Source organism: Papaver somniferum, chromosome 7, assembly GCF_003573695.1.
Source record: "Papaver somniferum cultivar HN1 chromosome 7, ASM357369v1, whole genome shotgun sequence".
NCBI lineage: Eukaryota > Viridiplantae > Streptophyta > Magnoliopsida > Ranunculales > Papaveraceae > Papaver > Papaver somniferum.
In genome coordinates this window covers 154,269,753-154,279,724 of record NC_039364.1, presented here as the reverse complement: position 1 = coordinate 154,279,724, position 9,972 = coordinate 154,269,753, and positions in this window count along the sequence as shown.

The following is a 9,972-nucleotide window of genomic DNA, read 5'->3' as shown; positions in this document are numbered from 1 at the left end:
CACTAAAGTGACCCCCACAAGCATGATCATGACAAAAGGAAATAATACTGGACTGGTCACTCTCAGGTATACATCTCCTAATAATCTGGTCTGGACAATACTTAAACAAATAAGGATCATCCCAAAGAAGTGCTTAACCTCAGCTAAAAACCTAGAACGATCTTGTTTACCCCAATGTTGGGGCATTCGACCAGTAACAAGATAGTTCACTATATTCGCATACCAAGGTAATTGGGTAACAAAGAACAATTGTTCATCAGGAAAGCTATCCCTTATAGGAAGGGAATCATCAGGGGAACTAACAACTAGCCTAGACAAGTGGTCTGCTACAACATTTTCGGCACCCTTTTTGTCTCTAATGTCTGGAGAAAACTCTTGCAACAAAAGGATCCACCTAATCAATCTAGGTTTTGTATCCTTCTTAGACAAAAGATATTTCAAAGCAGCATGATCAGTATATATGATGATCTTAGAACCTAAGAGATAGGGTCTAAACTTGTCTAAGGCAAACACAATGGCTAACAGTTCCTTCTCGGTAGTGGTATAGTTCAACTGGGCATCATTCAGAGTTTTGCTAGCATAGTAAATCACATGAAGTAATTTGTTTTCTCGCTGACCTAGCACAACACCAATAGCATAATCTGAAGCATCACACATGATCTCAAAGGGTAGGTTCCAGTTGGGTGCCTGGACTATGGGGCGGTAGTGAGTAAATTCTTAAGCTTCTCAAAAGCCTCTAAACAAGCATCATCAAAGACAAACTTAACATCTTTTGCAAGCAAATTGCAAAGAGGTCTAGAAATTAGGCTAAAATCCTTAATGAATCGACGATAAAAACCTGCATGCCCTAAGAATGACCTAATATCTCTTACGGTTTTTGGGACCTGTAAAGTCTTAATAAGGTCAACTTTGGCTTTATCTACCTCTATACCCTTAGAAGATACGATATGCCCTAAAACAATTCCTGAACGAACCATGAAGTGACATTTCTCCCAATTAAGCACTAAATTTTTTCCTTACACCTAGTCAACACTAGTGACAAATGATGCAAGCACTCATCGAAAGACGAACCAAACACTGAAAAATCATCCATAAAGACCTCTAAGAACCGTTCTACCATGTCAGAAAATATGCTCATCATGCAACGCTGAAAAGTCGCAGGGGCATTACAAAGCCCGAAAGGCATGCGTCTATACGCAAAGGTACCAAAGGGACAGGTAAAAGTGGTTTTCTCCTGGTCTTCTGGGGCAATAACGATCTGATTATATCCAGAGTAGCCATCTAAAAAGCAGTAGTGACTATGTCCAGCTAATCTCTCTAGCATCTGGTCGATGAAGGGAAGGGGAAAGTGGTCCTTCCTAGTGACCTTGTTCAATTTCCTATAGTCAATACAAACACGCCAACCCGTGGTCACTCGGGTCGGGATTAACTCATTGTTATCATTCTGGACTACAGTAATACCGGATTTCTTGGGTACAACCTGAACGGGGCTGACCCACTTACTGTCTGAAATGGGGTAGATAATGCCTGCATCTAACAACTTAAGGACCTCGTTTCGAACTACCTCTTTCATATTAGGGTTTAGTCGACGTTGCATCTCCCTAGAAGGTTTGGTATCACTCTCTAAATATCTGATGCATACAAACAGTGGGACTTATACCCTTAATGTCAGCTATGGTCCACCCTAAAGCTTCCTTGTTGTTTTGAAGGACGGTTACTAGCCTACTTTCCTGGTCACTATCCAAGACGGAAGAAATAATCACAGGTAAAGTCTCAGACGGGCCTAAAAACACTATTTCAGGGAATCTGGCAATGGTTTTAGGTCCAACTTAGGAGGCTCTTCTAACGAAGGAACTAGGGTAGACTTAGAAACTGGTAGTGGTTCGACTTTAGGTTTCCATCCATTACTAGTATCTAACAAAGGGGTTGAATCTAACAAAGCATTCACCTCATTAATCACATTATCATCATCAAAATCAATCCCAAAGTGAGCTAGGCATTTCTCTAATGGATCTTCTAACAAAGTGTTTGGTAATGACTCCTCGACTAATGTTCCTATCATGTTCACCTCTTCTATGTTCGAGTCATCTAGTTCAGAGGGTAGCTTACTAATATTAAAAATGTTCAGCTCAATAGTCATATTACCAAAAGACAATTTCATAATACCATTTCGACAGTTAATGATCGCATTGGATGTAGCTAAAAACGGGCGACCTAAAATTACCGGTATCTGGTTCTCTGGGTCAGGGACAGGTTGGGTATCTAGGATAACAAAATCCACTGGATAAATAAACTTGTCAACCTCTATGAGAACATCCTCGATCACACCACGAGGAATTTTAACGGACCTATCAGCTAACTGAAGTGTCATCTGGGTAGGTTTCATCTCACCAAGTCCTAGCTTAAGGTACACATGATATGGTAGTAAGTTCACACTAGCTCCTAAGTCAAGCAACGCTTTCTCAACACGGTATTTACCTATTGTGCAAGAAATGGTAGGGGACCCTGGGTCTTTATACTTAGGAGTAGTGGTATTCTGAATAATAGAACTCACCTGACTAGCTAGAAAGGCTTTCTTCTGGACATTAAGCTTTCGCTTTCGTGTACACATATCCTTGGGAAACTTGGCATAAGAGGGAATCTGCTTAATTGCATCTAGTAGTGGAAGGTTGATAGTTACCTGCTTAAAAACCTCCAACACATCATTAAAATTGGACTCCCTCTTAGTTGGAACTAGCAGCTGTGGGAGTGGGGTTTTAGGGACAAAGCCGGGATCAATATGACCCGCATTGGTCTCTTTAGAGACTCTATCAGTATCCTCAGTTTCTGGTTCAGAAGGGTGAACTACAGCATGTTCACTATCAGGCATGGAAACCTTGTTGTCTATCACTCTACCACTCCTAAGGGTTTTAATAGCATTCACATGATCAGATGGTCTTTCACCTATTTCATTAATTCCTCTAGGGTTGGGTTGAGTCTGACTAGGAAACTTACCTCTTTCTCTTAAAGACTCATTTATCTGACTAACCTGGGTTTTGAACTCGGAAATAGCCTGAGAGTTAGCCTGACCTATTCTCTTATTTTCTTCTAAACCTTGAGCAACAGATTGTTGAAACTGCACAGTGTTACGAGTTAACAAAGTAAGAGACTCTTCTAAACTCATAATATTTTTATCCGAAGGGTTCTGAAACTGTGCCAGAGCTGAAGGATTCTTAGTGTAGCCAAAACCTGTGGGAACCTGAGCATTACTAGACTGCCCTTGATTCTGGCCCTTTGACCAAGAAAGGTTTGGATGGTTTCTCTAGCCAGGGTTATAGGTTTCTGAATATGGGTCAAACTTCTGTCGGTTATCAAACCTAATGTTGTTATAGAGCATTGGTTTGCTCTTCAACAGCATGGCCTTCCCAAAAAGGCTCATTTCTTCCACTACTACCACTAGAATGACTTAATTCTAAGGCTTCTAACCTTTTGGATATAGCTGCTATTTTGGCATCTGACTCATGAGATCCTTCTACCCTATTAACATTTCCTCTACTTAAAAGAATTGTTTTCTGGGGTTCCTTACTATTTTCCCATTGTTGGGTCTTATCGGCGATTTCATTCAAAAATGTCATCGCTTCATCAACAGTTTTATTCTCAAACCCACCTGTACATAAGGACTCAACCATGGTTGTTGTTGAATAATCTAAACCCTCGTAGAGGATCTGAACTAACCTAACCTTCTCCAAACCATGATGGGGACATTGAGATATCAAGTCATTGAACCTTTCTAAGTACCTATATAAAGATTCTCCCTCTTGTTGGGCAAAAGTACATATTTGTGTCCTAATAGACGATGTTTTATGCCTTGGGAAAAACTTATGTATAAAGGCAGAAGTAAGTTGGTCATAGGTTTCAATTGACTCAGAGTCCAAACTATACAGCCAAGATTTGGCTTTATCTTTTAAGAAAAAGGGGAATAACCTAAGTTTCAACGCATCATCACTTAGGTTCTTAATTTTCAGAGTACTACAAACTTCCTGAAATTCCCTAACATGAAAATAGGGGTTCTCATTCTCCTTCCCTAAAAACATTGGGAGCATCTGTAAAGTCCAAGGTTTCAGTTCATAATTTGCCTCGGTTTCAGCTAACTTGATACAAGACGGACGAGAGGTCCTAGTTGGGTTTAGCAAAGCTTTCAAAGTTGCCATTTCTGGCACTACCAAAGGACTAAGAGTACTAGGGGTACTTTTCTCACGAAGAGACAGATTCTCAAAACTGAAGTTTCCAAAAACGGGGCTCTCAAAAGAAGAGTCTTCGAGCTCCCCGCCTTCACAATAAGAACTACTAGGTTTGTCACTAATCAAACGACCTAGAGTGTTTCTTTTCCAAGCCCGTTTAAAAAATTCGGGCATACACTAGGAAAAAAAAGTCCTAAAAAGGAAGGAATGTTCTATGCGAACACAAACAAGGCTGACTCCACCACAACAAACCTACTGATTTCTAGCAAACAAAAAGCATGATGGCTCCACTTAGATTTTTCTAGACCAGCTTCTAATCCTTCGAACGGGAATTCGTTACAATTTAAGCAAACCCCTCTGGAATCAATCCGAGTTAAAGTAAGTTGAATAGAGGTGACGGAAGCTTGGTGGAGCTTTGATACCCAAGGCCTCACCGGTATTACAAAGCGGCGCAGTCACGCATTCAACTTACAGAAACCGTCAAGAACTTCGAAGTATGCTTAGAAGAGTAACCAATATATTTCGAATGACTTTCCTGTTAAGCTCGTTACCATATCGGTCTCGTTCTAGTCAAAATTTTAGGCTTAGGTTCGCGTTTGGTGTCGTTTTCCTAAGGAGGGCAAGAAGAGAACGGTGATGAAATCCGAACCCTTATCTTGTATGGCCAGTCCTTGCACTTTACTAGGAAATTAAAGCAGTCGTTTTCAAGTCCTCAACATATATGCATACGAAGGAAGACAGTAACTCGCTGACAGGGGATTCGCGAGTGTTTCGACAAACTTACCTCCCGTACCAGACGGGGGATGAACCTTTGTAGTCGACTCGGGCCACGACTCCTATGTCATGTACGAACCCGAGGGGCCGAGGTGATATCGTAATCACCGTCCTTCTCTGCAAACACTTTATATATAAACTACCCTTCCGTAGGGTTTAAAAAGTAATGTCCCAAAATTTAAAGTCCAAAGTCCAAAACTATAAAGTGCAAAAGAAAAAGAAAGTCTAAAAAAAATAAAAATCTACAAAAATAAAAATGTCTTTTTTTTTTTTTTTTTTTTTTCTTCTCTCTTTTTTATAAAAAAAAAATCTTCTTCTTTCGCTCCTTTCGCTTTGCCTTTCACTCGAAGTCTTTAAGTATTCTCCAAAATCTTTGGCAAAATTTTCTTTGGCTCCAAATTCCGAATTCTGTAAGAAAAAGACAAAAAACCCAAAAACATAAAGAAGAACAAAAAAAAACCCTAAAAACTCTAGCCTAAAGACAAGTCCGCGTCGGCGGCGCCAAAAAATTGATTTGTTTTCAAAGTTGTTGTAGTAATAAGATTCGTTCAAGACTTGTGAAAGCAGATTTTAGACTTAATTTTAAATAAAAATATAGGAAACTTAAATAAAAGTGATATGAAAAATATGGAGAAGACTGGGGCTATGGATTTCACTAATTACCAATATCAAAGTGATTTATATTCTCTAATTATAATTATGCAAATCCTTCATTCAAATTGATTCTAAATATTGCAAAAGTTGATTTTTTTAGAAATAACAATTGTAAATCGAAAGTATGGGACATCAAAACCCTAGGCTAGCATGCTCCATCGATTCAAATAACAATTGTTTAAAAAAAACCATTTTTTCTATTTATTTATCAAGGCAAATAATCATATAATAATTGCATAAATTAAATAAAATAGAGATTACCACATTTCATTGGCGAAATAGCTTCCTCCGTCGCCCCAGAGGATGGGTTTAGCTCATCACTGTATAAACTTGCTCAAAGTATTGATTCATGCTCAAAATTTGTTTACAAAGATGAAATGGAGAGAAAATAATGAAAATCGGGTGTTTGCAACGTTTATAATTGTTGCAAAACACTGTTACAAAGAACGATAGCAAAGAACTGTTGTTGTTGTATCTCTGCGACCCTCGTGTCGCTGTCGTTGTCACCGTTGATAAACGACTGCCTCTGGTGGTCTTTTGTTCTTCGTGTTCTTCCTAGCAGCAGCAGAAAAGTTTTCTCTGCAACACGATCAATCTCCTCTGTTGTTACTCTAAACTCTCCAGAACGCTTCTATGTGATCCTAGGAACCTATTTATACCCAGTAGCACCAAGAAATCTCGCTATAACTCAAGATAATTCTCTCTTAACTCGGCCTTATAAAAAATATTCTGGGAATATTTTCTTCCCTATTTATCTTCTCACGCGTTTCTACATCTGCAAAATCTCCTTATTTATCTTTGTCAAGTTCCAAAGTGTTGCTTGAGTCATCAAACATGAGCAGAACACGTTTAAATTCCTCACAACTCGTGCAAGCTCATGTTTTTCCTCCAACTCTCTGTTTAGATTAAACCAAGTTATCCAGCCAAATTTGATCGAAACAAACACCCATACCAGCTCTGTTAAGACATATCACAACTACCCATGAAGTTTCAGCGATTGAATCGCACAAAAACTCCTCCAAAATCCGATCGAAAAATATGCCAGTGAAGTGAATATTTTTCCCGCCATTTTTATTTTTGAACTATTGAAGATGAAGTGCCCCTATCCTTTTCTGGGGTGCGAATAGCAGATGGGTGCTGAGAATGAATTTGGGCTACGCATAACCTTGGGTGTCCCTTAGCCAAATCTGGGGTCCGTATAGCAAATGTCCTCCAGGGGTCCAAATAGCACTTTTTGAGCAACTTTTTCCACACAAATGTATTTCTCCAAAAACACCTACACAAACATAAAAACACCATAATGAGTACAAAATCAAGCACTGGCAATAGAGACACTGAGGACAATTCAGACACAAAAATGTGTCTATTAAAATGCAGTGCAACAGATAAGAGTGAAGTATCAGAAAGTGCAATGGGCTAAATATGTTTGGAGTCCTTACATACATCCTTATACATCATGTAATGTTTGGAAGTTTTTCAGAGGATCCTGTGCAACTGAAGAGAGTGTCCGAAAGAAAAGGTATGACACAATATCCAAATGCTACTTATGTGGAAATGGTTAAGACAATATGAACCATATTATGTGGGAATGTTCTTTCAGTAAAGAAATTCGGAAATGGCTGGGAGGTATGTTTACTCTTAATGCTCCTACACAATTTGATGAATTAATAGCATGTGTCAAGAATTAAAGCTCAGCAATTAGACAGATATGGTATATAAGTTCATTTTCAGTGATGGTGGAGTTGTGGATGACAAGAAACTTGAAAGTATATGAGAATATAAATCCCAATGATATGAATTTCAAAAATAAGATCATGAACTTTACTAAGGAGTGTGGAGTCAGAGTAAATGGTTTCATGGAAAACAATATGTATGATCTGAACATTATAGTAAATTTTGGTATAAAAGGAATTAAGAGAAAATGTGTTGTTGTGAATGAAGTGTTCTTCAGACTTCCTCAAGTAAAGTAAACTCTAATATGTTGTGATGGTGCTGCAAAAGGTAACCCTGGAGCTGCATGGATTGGTTTTATTGCAAGAACAAATGAGGGAGGTTGCTTGGGAGCTGAAAGTGGAGGACTGGGAACTGCAACAAACTATATTGCAGAGGTAATGGCACTGATAACAACAGGTGAATGGGATGTGAACAAGAAATTATTGGATATATGTTTCAGTCTAGATTCTAAATCAGTCATTTTGGCATTCACTAGTGGCAAAATTCCTTGGATAGTAAATAATAGATGGGAGAAAATTACTGCAATTCTAAGGAGTATCACTTTCAGAAATGCATACAGGGAGATAAATTTTTCAGCTGACCAGCTTGAAAAATATGGAACTAAACTTGGCATGGGAGTACTGATATTGTATGAGGGCAGACCTGATTCTTTGAGAATAATAGAGCAGGAGGATGCACACTACTTCATATTTTCTTGAATAACTTTGTAAAAAGATATATCCTGTTCAATTTTTTGTTTTCATTTTGTATTCTTTTAGTTAGTCTTGGTCTGTCAAGACTAAACTTATAACTTTCGGTTCCATTTTTGGTAATAAAATTTTATGATTGAGAAAAAAAAAGTTATGATTGTTAGAGCACTGCTCGGTCGAACTCGCAAGCGTTGCAATCTCAAGCTTGTTTGTCAACGCTAGTGATCAAAACTATAAGTTTTGATTTCTAGTCTACTTGTAGTGATGTCTCAGACTAGGATAGATTGTGTAGTTGAGCATTAGACTTCACGACGTTTATCAATTGAAGACGAAGAACTACTAAGGAGAGCTTGTGGAACTTCATCAACAAAAGGTATGTGGAGACTAAAACTCATATATCACTCGCAAAGTGTATTTCTACTCTATCTCCTATATTGAGACATAATTCGTATTACTATATGGTTTTCGATTATGCACATTTGAGATTTCGAGCTGAGTTTAACTCGCTTACATATTTCTCGAAATATGTGTTGGTAAGCTTTTGCTTCAACCAAGTTCATCTTATATTCTTGACAAAAATCAAAAGATGATCATGTGAAAATCGCCGAGTAACATCTTACATGGTTTGTGTGATACAATCATTTGGTGTAGACTTGGAATGTTTCGTTATGATTATTCTAATAACTTGAAAATTGTTTTGATGCTAATAATGTGTGAAAACGGCTATTTTCATCCTCTAAGAAAGTTTCAATGATTGAAATAGAGTTTAGAAAACTTAACCAACATTGGATTATATACATGTTATGCACTCTTGCATATATGTGATCCATGTCCGGGAACCATAGTATGCATACCCGTATGCGTACCTATTGGTTTGAGAAGTCCGGGAACCTAAGTACGTGTACCCGTATGCATACTGACGTAAGGTTCATGTTCGTAAAATTCTGCTAGGTTGGAGGTATGCGTACCCGTTCGCATACTGGCGAAAACCAAACTTGGTTCGCTTATTCAAGTATGCGTACCCGTTTGCATACTTTAGTGGTTAAAGTTCTAAAATTGGTTGTGACATGAACAAATACATTTATATAATAAAGAATGCATTCTTTGCAAACCGTGGCTATAATGTTCATGAATTAATTTGAGTGAATCAAACCGATTTTGCTTCAATTGTGTTCTTATATACTTCTATGAGAACATAGCAATTGAACAACTCTTTAACTAGTTTCATTTGAGTCATTTGAACTAGTTATGATTAAGATGAATAAGTTTAATATGAGAGTGTTCATATAGCTAACCTCGGTTAACTACTGTTGAGCCAACATGGTGTACACGTTTAGGTACGGTTACATAAACCTAAATGAGGGTACATTTCATTTGCGTATAACAAGCTAAGTTCGATCTAACGGTTGAAATATATTAGCTTGAATCTATCAGTTTTTCATATAACGGTGAATATTGAATGCATTCTTTGCCAGCCCCAACTATTTTCTTTGTAGTTGCATTTTCTGATCTTAATTTTACTATCGTGATTGAGTATTATCTTTGCTAATATTTTCTTGAGATTTATCTCCGATAGGTAAGATTAAAAGTAGTCGCAAACATCTTCGTCTCATCGTTTGTGATTCCACAATATCTTGTTTCGCTGCCATACGATTAAGTTTATTGTGAGGTGATTGATAATACTAGGAAGTTCTTCGGGAATATAAGTCCGGTTTATCAAGATTTTTTTATCAAGTATTCGAATTTCGGTCGTAGAAACTCTTGGTTGTGGGTGAGATCAGCTAAAGGAATCAAGTCATGCTTGGGTTCAGAGACGTAAGGAGTGCAACTGTACCTTGATCAGTGTGAGATTGATTTTGGCTCAACTACATTCCAGTCCGAAGTTCATTGGTAGTAGGATA